The following is an 18,574-nucleotide window of genomic DNA, read 5'->3' as shown; positions in this document are numbered from 1 at the left end:
TTTTCAATCTACTAGTTTACTTCAGTCCTAAAAAAAGGAGATCTTGACCAGCGCTGTTGGTGATGGACGACAACAGCCACTTTACCTTATTATAGGATTGCACACACTGCTGAAACTGGATTCTCCCTGACCAGCAAATATAGAATAGAATCGTGTTACTGACGCCAAGTGGACATTCTAAGGCCACCTACAGGAATAGAGAGGGAATTCCAAATTACACTTCAAAAACATTAAAATTGTCCCCTTTATAGCAGACAGGGCACTTCCGGGTCGGGGGTGGAGTAGTGGGGTGATTTTTTTTTTCATTTAATGACCTCATCCCGAGAGCACGAAGGAGGGGCCCGCTCCCGTGGTGGTTTGAGCGCTCAGCCTGTCAGGCTCGCATACGGTCCTCTGCGAGCACGCAGATGCGGTACTTGATGTCTGTTGCAAAAGTTGGCTTTTCCAGTGGAGGTGCAGAAGCATCCAGCAGGCGGAAATCCCAAGCTGCTTCATGTCCAAGTGCTATCATGACCAAATCCGTGCAGACGGCTCCCTCTGTTGGACATTAATTTTATTCCAAAGAGACGTTGATCTGTCAAATCAACGTGAAGGAAACGATTTCAAACCACAGGATAAGTGAAAGTTGAATGACGAATGAAAGCCAAAATTTTGGGAAAGAGCAGTGAATCGTGTTGTGAATTGGAGGTGGGTGCAAAAGCTTACAGCACCTGGTATTCCCAGGCGGTATCTCATCCAAGTACTAAACAGGCCCCACCCTGCTTAGCTGCCGAGATCGGACGAGATCGGGTGTTCCTCAGGGTAGCATGGCCGTAAGCGAGGGAAAACGTGAAAATTGTCCCCTTTATAGCAGACAGGGCACTTCCGGGTCGGGAGGCGGAGTAGTGGGGTGACATTTTTTTTCATTTAATGACCTCCCCCCGAGTGCAAGAAGGAGGGGCCCGCTCCCGTGGTGGTTTGAGCGCTCAGCCTGTCAGGCTCGCATACGGTCCTCTGCGAGCACGCAGATGCGGGACTTGATGTCTGTTGCAAAAGTTGGCTTTTCCAGTGGAGGTGCAAAAGCATCCAAGAGGCGGAAATCCCAAGCTGCTTCATGTCCAAGTGCTATCATGACCGATCCCCGTGCAGACGGCTCCCTCTGTTGGACATTAATTTTATTCCAAAGAGACGTTGATCTGTCAAATCAATGTGAAGGAAACAATTTCAAACAACAGGATAAGTGAAAGTTGAATGACGAATGAAAGCCAAAATTTTTGGAAAGAGCTGTGAATCGTGTTGTGAATTGGAGGTGGGTGCAAAAGCTTACAGCACCTGGTATTCCCAGGCGGTCTCCCATCCAAGTACTAACCAGGCCCGACCCTGCTTAGCTTCCAAGATCGGACGAGATCGGTCGTTCTCAGGGTCGTATGGCCGTAAGCGAGGGAAAACATGAAAATTGTCCCCTCTATAGGAGACAGGGCACTTCCGGGTCGGGGGTGGAGTAGTGGGGTGATTTTTTTTTCATTTAATGACCTCCTCCCGAGAGCACGAAGGAGGGGCCCGCTCCCGTGGTTGTTTGAGCGCGCAGCCTGTCAGGCTCGCATAAAGTCCGCTGCGAGCACTAAGATGCGGTACTTGATGTCTGTTGCAAAAGTTGGCTTTTCCAGCGGAGGAGCAAAAGCATCCAGCAGGCGGAAATCCCAAGCTGCTTCATGTCCAAGGGCTATCATGACCGATCCCCGCGCAGACGGATCCCTCTGTTGGACATTAATTTTATTCCAGAGAGACGTTGATCTATTCCATCAACGTGAAGGAAACGATTTCAAACCACAGGATAAGTGAAAGTTGAATGACGAATGAAAGCCAAAATTTTTGGAAAGAGCAGTGAATCGTGTTGTGAATTGGAGGTGGGTGCAAAAGCTTACAGCACCTGGTATTCCCAGGCGGTATCTCATCCAAGTACTAAACAGGCCCGACGCTGCTTAGCTTCCGAGATCGGACGAGATCGGGTGTTCCTCAGGGTAGTATGGCCGTAAGCGAGGGAAAACGTGAAAATTGTCCCCTTTACAGCAGACAGGGCACTTCCGGGTCGGGAGGCGGAGTAGTGGGGTGACATTTTTTTTCATTTAATGACCTCCCCCCGAGTGCAAGAAGGAGGGGTCCGCTCCCGTGCTGGTTTGAGCGCTCAGCCTGTCAGGCTCGCATACGGTCCTCTGTGAGCACGCAGATGCGGGATTTGATGTCTGTTGCAAAAGTTGGCTTTTCCAGTGGAGGTGCAAAAGCATCCAAGAGGCGGAAATCCCAAGCTGCTTCATGTCCAAGTGCTATCATGACCGATCCCCGTGCAGACGGCTCCCTCTGTTGGACATTAATTTTATTCCAAAGAGAAGTTGATCTGTCAAATCAACGTGAAAGTACGATTTCAAACAACAGGATAAGTGAAAGTTGAATGACGAATGAAAGCCAAAATTTTTGGAAAGAGCAGTGAATCGTGTTGTGAATTGGAGGTGGGTGCAAAAGCTTACAGCACCTGGTATTCCCAGGCGGTATCTCATCCAAGTACTAAACAGGCCCGACCCTGCTTAGCTTCCGAGATCGGACGGGATCAGGTGTTCTCAGGGTAGTATGGCCGTAAGCGAGGGAAAACGTGACAATTGTCCCCTTTATAGCAGACAGGGCACTTCTGGGTCGGGAGGCGGAGTAGTGGGGTGACATTTTTTTTCATTTAATGACCTCCCCCCGAGTGCAAGAAGGAGGGGCCCGCTCCCGTGGTGGTTTGAGCGCTCAGCCTGTCAGGCTCGCATACGGACCTCTGCGAGCATTGCAAAAGTTGGCTTTTCCAGTGGAGGTGCAAAAGCATCCAGCAGGCGGAAATTCCAAGCTGCTTCATGTCCAAGTGCTATCATGACCGATCGCTGTGCAGACGGCTCCCTCTGTTGGACATTAATTTTATTCCAAAGAGAAGTTGATCTGTCAAATCAACGTGAAAGTACGATTTCAAACCACAGGATAAGTGACAGTTGAATGACGAATGAAAGCCAAAATTTTTGGAAAGAGCAGTGAATCGTGTTGTGAATTGGAGGTGGGTGCAAAAGCTTACAGCACCTGGTATTCCCAGGCGGTCTCCCATCCAAGTACTAACCAGGCCCGACCCTGCTTAGCTTCCAAGATCGGACGAGATCGGTCGTTCTCAGGGTCGTATGGCCGTAAGCGAGGGAAAACATGAAAATTGTCCCCTCTATAGGAGACAGGGCACTTCCGGGTCGGGGGTGGAGTAGTGGGGTGATTTTTTTTTCATTTAATGACCTCCTCCCGAGAGCACGAAGGAGGGGCCCGCTCCCGTGGTGGTTTGAGCGCGCAGCCTGTCAGGCTCGCATACGGTCCGCTGCGAGCACTAAGATGCGGTACTTGATGTCTGTTGCAAAAGTTGGCTTTTCCAGCGGAGGAGCAAAAGCATCCAGCAGGCGGAAATCCCAAGCTGCTTCATGTCCAAGGGCTATCATGACCGATCCCCGCGCAGACGGATCCCTCTGTTGGACATTAATTTTATTCCAAAGAGACGTTGATCTGTCAAATCAACGTGAAGGAAACGATTTCAAAACACAGGATAAGTGAAATTTGAATGACGAATGAAAGCCAAAATTTTAGGAAAGAGCAGTGAATCGTGTTGTGAATTGGAGGTAGGTGCAAAAGCTTACAGCACCTGGTATTCCCAGGAAGTCTCCCATCCAAGTACTAACCAGGCCCGACCCTGCTTAGCTTCCAAGATCAGACGAGATCGGGCGTTCTCAGGGTAGTATGGCCGTAAGCGAGGGAAAACGTGAAAATTGTCCCCTTTTTAGCAGACAGGGCACTTCCGGGTTGGGGGTGGAGTGGGGGCAACTTAAGAGTTATCCTGATTGAAATTTCCCAACATATAATATTGCAGTGTTAGGGTTCTCTCCTCCCCGCACTCCTTGACGAGACTCAGTGCGAAAGGTGGCACCATTGTCATGATTCGGTTTAGGGACCAACAGGTGGCACTGTAGGGCTCCCCCGGCAGCTGCACACCTGTTGGTCATAGGTAATTAGGGCTTTAAAAGGACTCCCAGCCCGAACACTCAGTGTCGGGTCATTGTTTCTGTTTGCTGTTGGTGTCTGTCACGTTTGTTTCAGTCATGTTTAGTTCATTGTTATGTTTTAGCTTTAGTCATGGTTTTTGTTTGATACTTCGGACTTCGTTTGTTTTGGATTTAGTTTTCTTTGTTTTAAATACAATTTGTCAAGTACACCCTGCTCATCCTTCCTGCCTGCGTTTTTGGGGTCCACCACCACCTCACACAAGTGAGAGATCACACAACTCATTACTATTAAGATACATACAAACTCAGAAAACGTGCTCAGCTCGGCCTGAAAATGCATTGAAAGCAATAAAAACTCAAAATCAGTGTCACGCCTAAACCAAAGGAAATATGCGCACATTTCAACATGAATTTAGTTCAGGATGACATCCTGAAGCCTAAATAAGCAATAATTTGACCACACACACCACTCATTCCTATGAAGATACATTCAATCTCATAAAACATGCTCAGCTCGGCCTGAAAATGCAGTTAAAGCAATAAAAACTCAAATTGAGTGTCACGGTGGTACATTAAGATATTTTGTGATGTTTTCTTTAATCAATGTATATCTTCTCAGTGAAAAACTCTTGAACCTGCTTTGAGATGATTGCATGACTTGGTAACTTGTTTGCCTAAGCGACTTCAGAGATGGACTCTTGAGCCTGCTTTGACGACTTCAGAGATAAACTCTTGAGCCTGCTTTGACGACTTCATAGTCTGCTTTGCTTGAATTGTCGAAACTTGATTGTGATCAATGCCACTTGGTTACACAACAAACAGTGTGGCGTAGGGAGAGATGCGAATGGCCACTCACCCCTCCCCGATGCACACACTTTAGAGGATAAAAGGAGGGGAGCGATGCTCCTCAGTAGAGTCTGCTGTGGGTAGCGTACGGACGCCCAGCGAGTATCGAAGCTCACTCTGCTGAGGATGTTGGCTCTCCATCCTACAGGCATACGGTAAGAGTATATCATCTTTAGCTTCATACAACTTGTTTGAACTGTGTTATCATTTCTGTATGGGACCAATAAAGTGCCTATTGTTGGTAGCAAGAAGTGTCTTGTCGTTATTTCTGAGTGCCTGTCAGAGATTTTCTCGGACAAAGTTAAAGAAACGACTCGGCACACAGGAAAATAGTCTTCAATATCGGCGGGAGCGGACCTCTGAGAGCGAACGACGGTATTTGCTCCGCGATCACACTCGGCTCCCTCTCCGCCGGTTCGAACTTTTATTGCAAAATACAAGAAAGACTTTGCCCCAGAGATTAGCATACCGCGCCCCCCGGTCCGGCCCCTAGGTAGTGATCTGATCTACCCGAATACACAAGTCACAGACTTGGCTGATGACTAATGTCCACCTGGGCGCGACAGCTGTTCCCAAACTGTCTTTTGGTATTCAACAACTATTTGTTCCCAATTTGTTTATTCCCACTCTGTGATTGAATCTAGCCTTCGCCCCCGTTGCTTTGACGTGATTACTCAAGAAAAAAGGCCGTCCGCCCAAACGGCCGACACCTCTGCGCTGAGCATGTCCAGACATGCCAAAATTAACCGAAACTTTAAACATGATACAATTTTGCTCATAGATTCTTCTAACATTCCCACCTCTGTATCATAATTAAAGTTTTGTCAAACGCCCAGGTGACATTGATATGCAATTGCACGAGTGGGAGGAAAAACTGTCCTGAGGGGAAGGTGGTGTAACAAGATCAGGACAGAAAACCCTTCCCGGGCAATGGCTATACATTAAATGAAAATCGAAATCTAATCTAAACATCAGAGTAAGCCAACCCAAAACATCAAACATTCACATCTGCAATGCCTTTCTGTGAAGTCGTCATATGGGCTTACATAAGGTTCTAGTAAACCAATCATCGTGCTGTCAGTTTGTCGCCTCCTGCCTCCCAGCGTCGAATCCCATGAGGCAAGTTACTCCATTCGTGGGCCTGTGTGCCCACGGTGACCCCACCTAGGTCGATGATGTTGATGATGATGCTGATGATGCACAGGCAACACGTGACTTCCTTCCTGTGGTCTTTCGGTGGCGCGCAAGGTCCGCGCACTGGTGTTTGGGTGCTGATTTTCCTTCCTGGGACTGGCGTCGCTAGGCTCCTCAACCTTGAACCAAAGGAGCTTGCACTGCGACTGGTGGATCCAGCCGTTGCGTCCTTTGCCCTTGACCGCAGTTTTTGTTGCTGCAATCACTTGAAAGGGGCCATTCCAGCGTTCACTGTCCCAGAGAAGTCTTTTTTCAGCACCTTGAAGAAGACCAGTCTCCAATTTGGACCTGGCAAGTCTGTGGAGCAGAACATCCTGGCAGGTCATTGTGCCGATGCATCTCTTTCTGATCAGATAGTCTTTTCATGTGAGCCAAGGTGGAAGCGCCCATCACCAGCAGCCAAAGTACTTCGGCATAGCCAGGTTGTTGCCGAGCAACCACCAGACATGTTACGGGTATTTTACCAAAAATCGCGATCTAGTTCTGGGTTGTTATTCGAAACAAAAATGGCCTGCGCCGGTGTTTATATGGGTTACGTTACCACAATAGCGTGATCACCAATCACACTCACGCACTAACACAAAACCGATACGCGCAATATACGCATACAACGTTAGATGCAAACACACGCCGAGGTGGTCAACCTCCGCAGGAAGACAAAGCTTCCTCACCGTTTACGCTTAGCGAGAAACGGTATCTAAATGAGCCAATGCTCTCACAGATGCGCTTGGGCTCTGTGTCCCGGGAATCTATTTTCCCCCGTACCGCTAACCACGAAACGGTACTCGAGCTAGCCTACTCCTTTTCGGCATTAACTCGTCTAATTCCGTCATTCAGTGGAGATAACCGACTACGCAACGGCTTCTCCACCACGCCGACTGACCTTATTTTTCAGACAATTGTACAGATGCCGAGTTGAACCCAGGTTCGTTGGATGATGGCGCTTGCTCGCTCCTCACGGTGTCCGGTGCGGGGCTGGCTCCTCCAGGAAAAGTCTCCACGAGGTTTGGTTGGCTTCGGAGGCGCAAAACGCGCGATCAGCCACGGATCGTCCACCGGAGGAAATCGGAGAGTCCAACAAAAAAACTCAAATCCGTTCGAACAAGCACATCATCCTGCCGACAACGCCAAGTTTCTGTCAGAGATTTTCTCGGACAAAGTTAAAGAAACGACTCGGCACACAGGAAAATTGTCTTCAATATCGGCGGGAGCGGACCTTTGAGAGCGAACGACGGTTGTCGCTCCGCGATCACACTCGGCTCTCTCTCCGCCGGTTCGAACTTTTATTGCAAAATACAAGAAAGACTTTGCCCCAGAGATTAGCATACCGCGCCCCCCGGTCCGGCCCCTAGGTAGTGATCTGATCTACCCGAATACACAAGTCACAGACTTGGCTGATGACTAATGTCCACCTGGGCGCGACAGCTGTTCCCAAACTGTCTTTTGGTATTCAACAACTATTTGTTCCCAATTTGTTTATTCCCACTCTGTGATTGAATCTAGCCTTCGCCCCCCTTGCTTTGACGTGATTACTCAAGAAAAAAGGCCGTCCGCCCAAACGGCCGATACCTCTGATACAATTTTGCTCATAGATTCTTCTAACAGTGCCTATCTCCGACGATCCTTTATAAAACTTGATATTCATTCAAATTGAGTATCAGAAGTGTTTCAAAACATTTTTGGCGTTGTCAGCAGGATCACTGGAGAATACATTCAGAAATGGCTTGTTGTTTTGTTAGAAAAACTGTGAAAGGAGAGGAAGAGTCTCCTAAGGAGGATTGCGTTTCCGGATGGGAAAGCAATGAGTTTAGGGAAATAGGGAAACTCCTTAGACGGTACGGGGGACGGCCGTGGATGGGAGCATTTCCTTCGGCTTCTCCACCGCTGATTAAGGATATACTCAGCAAGGCGGAGATAAAAGAGAAAGCCCCGCTGAAGGGGATTCGTGAGCTGTTGTGGATTTGTGCTGAAGCTTGGAAAGAAAGATAAAAGGCTTTGGATAAAGAATGTGCTTCAGAGTTATTAAAAGATAAAAAGATAACTGAATTGGAGGAAAAAATTAAAACGCTTGAATCAGACAGAGAAAAAACGCAAAGAATGTTAGAAAAATCAGTTTCTTACATTTCTCAGTAAGTACGAGAAAAAGGTAACAAAAAACCACGCCAAGCTCACCCGAAACAGGTCCGCTCTTTTACTCTCTCTTTTCATGGAGTTGCCCGAGAGTTGTGAACCAGAAGGGTGGAGCGGAGACTTGTGGGGAGATGGCGAGATGAAACCTCAGCAGCTGTATCCAAATTTGAACCATGTAAAAATACAACCTATCACCCGCAGACGGGAAGAAAGGCAGGTTATTCCTCCTATTTATCAGGAAGAAAGAGATCGGAATAATGTGGTGGTGGTTGACGGGGACGGAAACCCCGTCATGCAAATGATAGAACAACCACAGCCACCGCCACGAACAACCATAACAATGGAGAATTTCTCACAAGAAGAAATCGCTCACTTAACAGCAAAATACAGACAGAAACAAGGAGAGCCCACCGACGCCTGGATAAGGCGAATGTATGAGGAAGGGGCAGTCTCTGTAGGGCTTGATGCAGGGGATTATTTGCGCTTCGGTGGTCTTAACAATGACTCACGCTTGAACACTGAATATCGAGCATTGGGCCGAGAATTGCGAGGCGCAGACCGAATGACACTGTTTACCCTGTATGCAATGGATGCGCAGGCGGTGTATCCCACTTGGCATGACTGGCCTCAAAGGCCAATGGTCGACTATGCGCGATCCGATACATCGCATGGGAAGATTGTGCACCCGCGAGGCAATTTCACGAGCAGGCCATGCTTTTATTGATGATTTGCCCATACCAAAAGTGGTGCGGGATGCGATGATTAGAGATGCTCCTTCTCATTACAGATCAGCAGTACTCACCATCTTGCTAGGAGCAGCTGAGAACAGTTTCAGTGATGTTAAAACGCGCCTAATGGAATTGGCGACTTCTGAAGGGGGAGGGAACCGACGAGAAATGTGGAGGGCACTGATAGCAGAGGGAGTCCCGGCAGACGAAATTGACGGGCTACCCACTAGTGCCCTAGCCGCGAAATGTAAACAACGCGGATTGAAAGTCAGTTGTTTGAGTATGGGAACCAACAAAAATGAAAGAAAATCGGACATTGCACAACTAGCGATTCTCTTAAAAGAGATGGCATCGCCGGGAGTGCGACCAACAGCCCCTCCCCTTGAAACCTCCAGAGAGGAAGAGGATGAAGAAGAAAGTACAGATTCAGATGAAGACATGCTGGTAGATATCAGTGGTCCCAGCTATGTAGAGGCAGTAAAGGGGCGAGCAAAGCCTAAAAACACGGGAAAGAATAAGGACAGGAAATCACGTACTTTTAATCTCCTCAGCTAGGATGAAGGCCAAACTCAGTCAACCAGCCAGAGTCAAATCGTCCACCGTTGGTCTGTAGGGGATATCCGACCCCACGTTCAACTTGAAATTTATTGGAACAAGTGATGGCACAGGTTGACACAGGAGCGGAGGCCTCATTGATTCATGGAAACCCTGACAAAATGAAGGGTGAAAATAATTCCTTTAAGGGGATTGGGAGGACAAGTGGTGAAAGGAAAAGCAGTTGTCCTCCCATTGAAAATCGGAAAGATGCCGATACAAAAATTTGAGGTCATTGTGACACCTATCCCATAGTGGATAGTTGGAATGAACATTCTGGCTGGAATGACTTTGCATTTGAAAATGGGAAAATTCCAATTCGGAACAGTAACAGAAACTGAGATACGAACGATTTTGGTAGGAAAGGTAAAAACCATAACCATAACCAACCATAACCATTTCCCATACCTGAAGCCACAGAAACAGTCTCCCTTAAACAATATCGAATTCCGTGGGGGGGGGGGGGGGGGGGGTGGGCAAGAAGAGATCACTGCTACCATCAAAGAATATTTGGAAGCAGGTGTGCTGAAGCCGGTGACCACAAAGTGGAACAACCCCTTGTGGCCGGTAAGGAAATCAGACAATACATGGCAAATGACCGTTGATTACCGACGATTGAACAAAATTACACCAGCCTTGACTTCTGCTGTACCAGATGCTGTCAGCATCATCGAAAGGGTGCAGCATCACAGTGGAACGTGGTATGGAGTGATTGATTTGGCTAACGCCTTCTTCACCATACCGATTCCTGAGAACAGAATGGAGCAGTTTGCTTTCACGTGGGAAGGGAGACAGTATATTTTTACTCGTCTACCTCAGGGGTATTTGCACAGTCCGACCATATGCCACAGGATTGTAGCTGAACACTTGGCGGAACTGCCGGTACCCAGACACTTGTTGGTGTCACATTACATCGATGACATCATGGTGCAAGGAAACTCAGAACGAGAAGTGAAAGAGTGGTTGAACAAAATTGTGGAACACATGAAAGAACACGGGTGGGAAATCAACCCGGCAAAAATTCAAGGACCTGCCCAGACTGTCAAATTTCTGGGTGTGATTTGGAATAAAGGTGAAAGAGAAATCACCGAAAAAGCTAAAGAAAAAGTGGCGAACTTCCCAGTCCCTCATAACAAAAAGGATGCCCAAAAATACATCGGCTAGTTTGGATTTTGGAGACACCACATTCCTCATTTGGGACAAATCCTCCAGCCTTTGTACAAATGCACTCGAAAGAAAGAAAATTTTGAATTTTGAGTGGGGACCTGAATAACAGGCATCCTTCGAACTAGCTAAAGAGGCCATTCAACAGGCCGTCTCTTTGGGAAAAATGCAATCGGGCCCTGTAGAATTACAGGTGTCAGCCCTGAATGACTATGCTAATTGGAGTCTGTGGCAAATGCAGAACAGAACCAGAAAACCTTTGGGATTCTGGTCCAGGAAATTAACAGACGCCGGAGTGAAATACACTCCCTTTGAAAAAAAACTGCTTGCCTGTTATTGGGCCTTGGTGGAGACTGAGGCACAGACGGCCGGTCATGAAGTAATGATGAGGACTCACATTCCTTTATTGACATGGGTAATGAGCAATCCTACCACTCATAGGATAGGAACAGCACAGGAAGCTAGCGTCATTAAATGGAAATGGTACATTTCAGAGCGAGTGAAAGCAGGGTTGAAAGGTGTGTCAATCCTACACGAACAGGTTGCGGAAGTCCCGGAACAGGATGAAGTTCCTTTTGAGGTGAAACCTCTGGAGGAATCGCCGGTGAAAGCCAGAAGGAGGTGGGATGAGTTGACAGATGACGAAAAACAAAATGTTTGGTTTACTGACGGCTCTTGTCAGTATCATGCCGGAAAACGGAAATGGAAAGCAGGAGCATTCAATCCCCATGTGGGACAATCCATAGAAGAAATGGGAGAAGGAAAAAGCAGTCTGTGGGCAGAAATGAAAGCTGTACACATGGTAATAATGCAGAGTGGACCCATGGGAGTTCACCTGTATTCTGATTCATGGTCAGTGGTTCAGGGATTGTTGACTTGGATGCCTACATGGCATGCTACCAATTGGATGATACATAATAAGGAGGTGTGGGGGAAAGACCTGTGGGCACAGATTTGGGAGAAAGCAAAAGAAATTCCCATTACTGTATCACATGTCGATGCACACACCAATAGAACAGACGCGGAAGCATTGTACAATCAAGCAGCTGACGCACTGGTAAAAATCATGACAAACAAAAGAGAATCAAGTCCGGGCCTTGCAAGGTGGGCACACTATAAGGCCGGACATTGGGGAATTCAGGGAACCATTTAATGGGCGCGTGATCGCGGAATTGATTTAAAATTAGACGACGTGAAAACAGCAATCATGGATTGCGAGGAATGCCAGCATAAAAAACGAGGTGTTCCACAACATATGCAGGGACAACAGCATAGAGGAAAGAGTTCAGGACAAATTTGGCAAATCGATTTCGTTGGACCAATGCCACTTTCCCGGGGATGTCGATATGCCTGCACTGCAGTGGACATGTTCTCTGGAGTGCTGGTGGTACACCCCTGCAAACTGGCTAATCAGAAAAGTACTCTCAAATGTCTAAATTTGATCAAAGGATACTATGGAACACCTCTCCAAATTCAATCAGACAATGGAACGCATTTCACTGGGAATGTGGTGAAAGAATGGACAAAAGAAAATCATGTGGAATGGATTTACCATATTCCATACCACCCACAAGCAGCCGGATTGATTGAAAGAATGAACGGCTTGCTGAAAGAAACGCTTTGGAAAAACGCTTCAGATCGAACTTTGAACAAATGGAGGGACTATTTGGAATTGTCCGTGGGACAATTGGACAACCGACCTGTGGGGTCAGGAGTGACTCCTTTGATTCGAATGATTTCAAATCAAGAACCTGTAATGGTCACAGAAAGTATTAAAATGTGGAAAATTGACCCAGAGGCTGAAATTCCCGTCAGAGCCACGCCTGGCTCTGCCGGACTTGACTTGCGAACTTTGGCACCTGTAACACTCCTCCCTCATGAAATTAAAACAGGGTTGGGTCTGCAGTGCCCGAAAGGCACTTACGGTCACATCCTTCCTCGGAGTGGCCTGTCACTGAAAGGCCTGACCATCCAGGCAGGAGTGATAGATGCAGACTATCAAGGAGAACTGGGAGTAGTGTGCAAACTACTCTCAGACCAACCCTTGGTTTTGGAAAAAGGAGCTAAAATAGCACAATTGGTCATCAAACCGGCGGCCCGGTAGTCCAGTGGTTAGCACGTCGGCTTCACAGTGCAGAGGTACCGGGTCCGATTCCAGCTCCGGCCTCCCTGTGTGGAGTTTGCATGTTCTCCCCGGGCCTGCGTGGGTTTTCTCCGGGTGCTCCGGTTTCCTCCCACATTCCAAAAATATGCATGGCAGGCTGATTGAACACTCTAAATTGTCCCTAGGTGTGAGTGTGAGTGCGAATGGTTGTCCGTCTCTGTGTGCCCTGCGATTGGCTGGCAACCGATTCAGGGTGTCTCCCGCCTACTGCCCGGAGACAGCTGGGATAGGCTCCAGCACCCCCCGCGACCCTAGTGTGGATCAAGCGGTTAGGAAAATGAATGAATGAATGAATGGTCATCAAACCATGCAATATGACTTCAGTACAGGAAATTCCCAAACCTGTACTTCAAACTAGTCGAGGTGATGGAGGGTTTGGATCAACAGATAAACCAGGAGCCAAAGTTTGGGTAAAACAACCGAACGGACCTCCCAGGGCTGCGGAAATTATAGCCCAGGGAACTGACGCAACGGTCAGCGTCCTATACCAAGGAGAAGAAAAGTGGGTAAATGTACCCATAAACAAATGCTATATGCGAGAGAACTAATCATGTTTTTTTCTTGTTATTTAGTGTTTAACCAAATTTGTTACAGCTTGGAGAATTAATGCCTTGGTGGGAGTTGCTGATCGGGAGACCTGCTAAAACCGGAAGAGACCATGGACCTCATTGGGCGCCGCGACACTGGAGGTGTCGTCTGCTGGGTCATCTGCCTCCTTGCCGTTGGTGCCATGGTTCAGCCCTCCTGGGGGATGACAGAGGGCCAAACATGCAGGAAGGGACCCATCTTCAAGATAGAACGATACGGTGCCCTCTCGGCGAACTTGGTGAACATCACTTGTAATCAACCTATAGTGGTGTGCGAACGCAACGTTCCTGAGGTGATCAGAGGAAGCGTAGTGACGGTGACTGCCTTCTCGAAAACATCATGCAAACTAGACACTGAGGCGTTTGGTTTGGAAAACTGGGAACGGTATCAATTGTATGCACGAGGAAGAAGTTCCAAGTGTGACGTGGATCATCACGCTGTGCCTCGCACGACTGGGAGGGGAGGCGGCCTCACGATGATTCTGCGCGAGGATTGGAAATTGTGCCTGCTTTTTTATCTTTTGAAACTACAGTTATACAGCTCTCTGGATCAACTCCCACACTGATTGCCACTATTTACCGTCCACCAAAACCAAACAAGAATTTTATCACTGACATTACTAACCTCCTCACTCATCTGTATACACTATCACCAAATGTGATTCTCTTAGGAGATTTTAATAAACACATGGACAATATCAATAACTCACTCACCAAAGACTTTACCTCATGTCTGGACAGTTTTGGTTTTCAACAGTTTGTCAACTTTCCCACACACAGTAAAGGACATATTCTGGACTTGATCTGCTGTATTGGATGGTAATGGGTCTCTATGGTGCAAAATAAGTGAATTGTGAAGATTATGCAATCAAAACCGTTTTTATTATTGCTGCAATGCCTTGAGAATTATCAGCCGGTGACGTCATGAAATTAGGGCCATTTTAGAACCCCCCCCATACGTTTCAGCTCTCTCGTGTTTTTCCGAATGCCTTTACTTTTGATTCAAAGACATAATTTTACATTTATCGCAAGCGTTGGACTACGAGGGTTAAAATCCAGCCTCAAAACACATCTGTTCACTCGGACCATAAAGCCATTATTTTTATTGATTTATTTTTGTTGTATTTTTTCTTATCTTATTTGATGTTGTTTTTAACATTGTATTCGTGATTTTAACTGCTTTTTGTAAGGTGTCCTTCAGTTTCTAGAAAGGCGCCCACAAATAAGATGTATTATTATTATTATTTTTGATATCGAACACCTCAAAGCGAACAAATCACCTGGAGTTGATGGCCTCACAGCAGAGTTTTATAAAACCTTTGTAAAAGACTTGCCTCCGTTTCTCCTTGAAAATTTTGTAGAAAGCATCGAGAAAGGTTGTCTTCCCCCTTCTTTAACACAGGGATTGATTACTTTGTGTCACGTTCCGTATTTGACAGCAGGTGGCAGGCGTTCTTGCTTGCCGCCTCCACACCTGCCACCCATTTGTTGGTGATTACACCTGCTATATTTAGGCGCTCCGGCAGTCGACTCACTGCCGGAGTACTCCACGCAGTGCCATTGCTATCGTCTATTCATTCTCGCTTAGATACTACCTTAAATGACTATCGTCTATTATTGCGTTCCGATATATTCCTCTCGTGTTTGATTATAGTAAGATAAGATAAGATATCCTTTATTTGTCCCACACTGGGGAAATTTACAGCCTCCAGCAGCAAGAATGTAGGTAGAAAGTAGAAAGAAGAAAAAAAAAACAACAAACACCGTTCAATTAAGTGAACTTTTTCCTTGCCGTTTTTTCGCAAGCGTTTTCTGTTGCCTCGTTATCATTTCCTGTTCCTCTTTTTGACCAGCGTTTTCAGTTGTCCGTTTAGACGCGGATTTTTGTGTTAAAATAAATCTCATCTTTTGTGACAAAATTCCTTTCTGTGTCTGCTATTTCAGGGATCCACTTATCTCCAATTAGTTGCACACAAAGCGATTACTCTGTCGCTTCGGGCACAACGTGACACTTTGATACCAAAACTGAAACAAGATCATACCTTCATTGAAAACTGGAGACCCACTTCTCTATTAAATAACGACTATAAAGTGTTTGCTTCCATTATCGCTAGGAGAATCAAAGGTGTACTCGACCCAATTATTGATGAGGTTCAATCCGGTTTTATGAGTAAAAGACACATTTCTAATAATATCAGGCTCGTCCTAGATCTGATTGATTACTCATTCCTCTGCCTTGACAATAGTTACCTCCTATTTCTGGACTTCTATCAGGCATTTGACACGGTCGAACATGAGTTCATTTTTGCTACATGGAGCAATTCGGATTTGGTGATTTCTTTTGTAAAATTGTTAAGACTATGTATGCCAATGGCAATAGCTCCATCAAACTGCGAAATGGCACCTCTCCAAGATTCTCTCTACATTGAGGAGTGCGCCAAAGCTGTCCGGCGTCTCCATTTCTCTTTCTATTGTGTACGCAACTCCTCACCTGTCATATCAGAAGAAGTGCCATCCAAGGGATATCTATAGCGGGCAGAGAAATCCTGATTAGTCAGCTTGCGGATGACACTACTTTATTCCTAAAGAACTCCAGTCAAGTCTCTGCTGCGATTAAAACGGCCTCTGGTCTCTGCCTAAATCTCAACAAATGCGTACTGTTCCCTATCCATGACCAGAATGAGACTTTGATCTGCAACATCCCAATTAAAGAAAAAGTTACCTATCTAGGGATTACCGTTATGAAAAATGAAGCCATGCAATGTACAGCAAAGTTTGACCCAATTATTAACAAAACCCAAGCTTGTCACGACTCGGACAAGCCGAGTAAAGTCTGGATCCCAAAAACGTTGACCTAAACAAGGTCTCCGAAACAAAAATAGGTTTTAATGATTATAATCGCACCGATAAAGAGGTAACATAAAGCGCTGGTCAAACAGGGACCGGAGAGAACATTAACGAATAACAAAAAGCGCTTGCACAAAAGGCAAGGGAGAAAATAAAGACCGCGAATACAAACGAAAACAATGTATCCAAATACACGCGAGCAAAAGCCAAATCACAAAACCAAAAGCGTACTTACAAAAAGCAGGTGTACCGAGAGTGCAAAACGCACAACACGACGAGGTCAATAGTCAAATAGTCCATGAGCAGGGAGAATAGCAATACCAGAAAACAATACTCCGACACAGGTGCAATGCAGAAGAGACCTTAAATACAGGGTTCACAAAATTATAGATTGGCAGCAGGTGCGTGCCGAAGTCCGCTAATGCCACCTGCTGGCCAGATCAAAACAGGATCATGACAAAGCTAAGCTTAACCAGTGGGTAGGTAGAGATCTTTCTTTAAAAGGACGTACGCTACTAACCAAAGTGGAAGGACTGTCACGCCTTACTTACGCAGCAATCTCTTTGTCTGTGAATGAGAAAATTTGTAAGAATATCAATAAGATGCTTTCCGACTTCTTGTGGAGGAACAAGACTCACTATGTGAAAAGGTCTGTTGTAATGAATACCTAGAAAACTGGTGGATTGAACCTCCTGGACTTCTCTACCCTCAATAATACGTTTAAAATCAATTGGTTCAAACAATTTTTGGGTAATCCCTCATCGATCTGGAACTTTATACCTAACTATATATTTTCTCAACTTGGTTGTCTTAACTTTGTACTTTTATGTGACTACAAAATAGAAAAATTCCCTTGGCTTTATCCAATTTCCACAAACAAATACCTTTGGCCTTGTCCGTGATATATAAACATAATTTTTCCCCTAATAAATGCTTTATCTGGAATAATCGTTACATATTATACAAGAATAGATCGTTATTTCTCCATAATTGGTTCATCAATAAAATAGTCCTAGTCAGTCAACTTATCAATAATCAAGGTTTCCTTTTAAATTAGTCTGAATTTTTAAAGAAATTTAATCTACCAATCACCCCAAAAGAATTTGCTCCAGTCATGGATGCTATTCCTTCTGGAATCTGGACCCTCTTGAAAGGGGTGAATAGAACAACCTTCACACCAACCCTGGACCCCAAAATGACTGCTATCGGCAAATCCTGTTTTACGTCAACATCAATCAGAAATAACAACCGTAATATACGATCCCTATTCCAAAAAGATATTTCAACAATCCCACACATTATTGCCTACTGGTCTGGCTTTGTTGATAATCTACACTGGGGAAAAATCTGGTCTCTCCCATACAAATACCTCCTGACTAATAAAGTAAGGGAAATCTCCTTTAAAATGATACACAAATACTATCCCACCAAGCATTATCTTCTTAGGTTCAAGAAAGATATCTCTGTTGATAGTTCATTTTGTGGAATGTACCCTGAAACAATGGTTCCCTTGTTCTGGCTATGCCAGTATACCAACACATGTTGGAAAGTTGTATCCAGATTTATCATTGAACATATTGACTCTGACTTTATGCTATACTGGAAAAATGTACTATTTGGGTTCTACAAAAATAAGGAAAAAAACACGAAACAAACCTTCATTATAAATGTAATAATCATTCTCACTAAGTATCTATCCACAAATGCAGATGGAATTCAAAATTTCTTTTCTTAATTTTTGAAGCAGAAACAAAGCAGTACCTGAGCTCTATTACGGATTCCAAAAACAAAAAAGCTGTTAAGACTCATGCTCATTTGAAATTTTTGTCTAAAAATCCCCTGGCTTCCTTTTTTTTTCTTTTTTGTTTAAACGCTTGTAATGTGTATGTATTGGTTGCACGTTCGTTTTGTTTTCTATTTGCTGAGAAATGTATTCTGACCTGTTCAATAAAGATTTGGGAAAAAAAATCATCCATTTTAAATGCGTGACGCTTATGTATGGGTACACCTTAAGTTCAGAGGAGCCAATCAGCGCATCGTATATGCTGACGCTTATGTATGGGCACACCTTAAGTTCAGAAGAGCCAATCAGCGCAACGTCATCGCCGACATGCCCTGCTCAGCCAGGGTATCCAGTTTGTCAAACATTATACACACACAGTCGCGCTGCTGCAATACATCTGTTGGTGCACGCAAATAATAAACCGTATAATTTTAACAAGCGATCACGGTAATGCGCAGATTATAGTCCAAAAATCTAAAATGTATAACTTAAAAATC

General features: G+C 45.5%; 1 long non-coding RNA gene, 4 other non-coding genes and 2 pseudogenes across 5 annotated transcripts; 1 reads left to right on the top strand and 6 right to left on the bottom strand.

Annotated features, from left to right (window-relative positions):
• Window positions 1-698: 698 nt before the first annotated feature.
• On the bottom strand, window positions 699-818 carry LOC127592726 (uncharacterized; annotated as a pseudogene).
• A 481-nt stretch (window positions 819-1,299) lies between these two features.
• On the bottom strand, window positions 1,300-1,418 carry LOC127592716 (5S ribosomal RNA). Its single transcript, XR_007960191.1, has one exon. It is a non-coding gene; the product is annotated as a 5S ribosomal RNA (ribosomal RNA).
• A 479-nt stretch (window positions 1,419-1,897) lies between these two features.
• On the bottom strand, window positions 1,898-2,017 carry LOC127592724 (uncharacterized; annotated as a pseudogene).
• A 480-nt stretch (window positions 2,018-2,497) lies between these two features.
• LOC127592745 (5S ribosomal RNA) lies at window positions 2,498-2,616 on the bottom strand. The gene has a single exon (XR_007960211.1). It is a non-coding gene; the product is annotated as a 5S ribosomal RNA (ribosomal RNA).
• A 456-nt stretch (window positions 2,617-3,072) lies between these two features.
• Window positions 3,073-3,191, bottom strand: LOC127592715 (5S ribosomal RNA). The gene has a single exon (XR_007960190.1). It is a non-coding gene; the product is annotated as a 5S ribosomal RNA (ribosomal RNA).
• A 479-nt stretch (window positions 3,192-3,670) lies between these two features.
• LOC127592721 (5S ribosomal RNA) lies at window positions 3,671-3,789 on the bottom strand. The gene has a single exon (XR_007960197.1). It is a non-coding gene; the product is annotated as a 5S ribosomal RNA (ribosomal RNA).
• Window positions 3,790-4,608: 819 nt separating this feature from the next.
• LOC127591928 (uncharacterized) lies at window positions 4,609-13,662 on the top strand. The gene is made up of 2 exons (XR_007960022.1): window positions 4,609-5,041; window positions 13,455-13,662. It is a non-coding gene; the product is annotated as an uncharacterized LOC127591928 (long non-coding RNA).
• Window positions 13,663-18,574: the final 4,912 nt, after the last annotated feature.

This window comes from Hippocampus zosterae, chromosome 19, assembly GCF_025434085.1.
Source record: "Hippocampus zosterae strain Florida chromosome 19, ASM2543408v3, whole genome shotgun sequence".
Taxonomy (NCBI): domain Eukaryota; kingdom Metazoa; phylum Chordata; class Actinopteri; order Syngnathiformes; family Syngnathidae; genus Hippocampus; species Hippocampus zosterae.
Note: the sequence above shows the minus strand (reverse complement) of the source record. Positions and strands in the feature narration are given on the sequence as shown.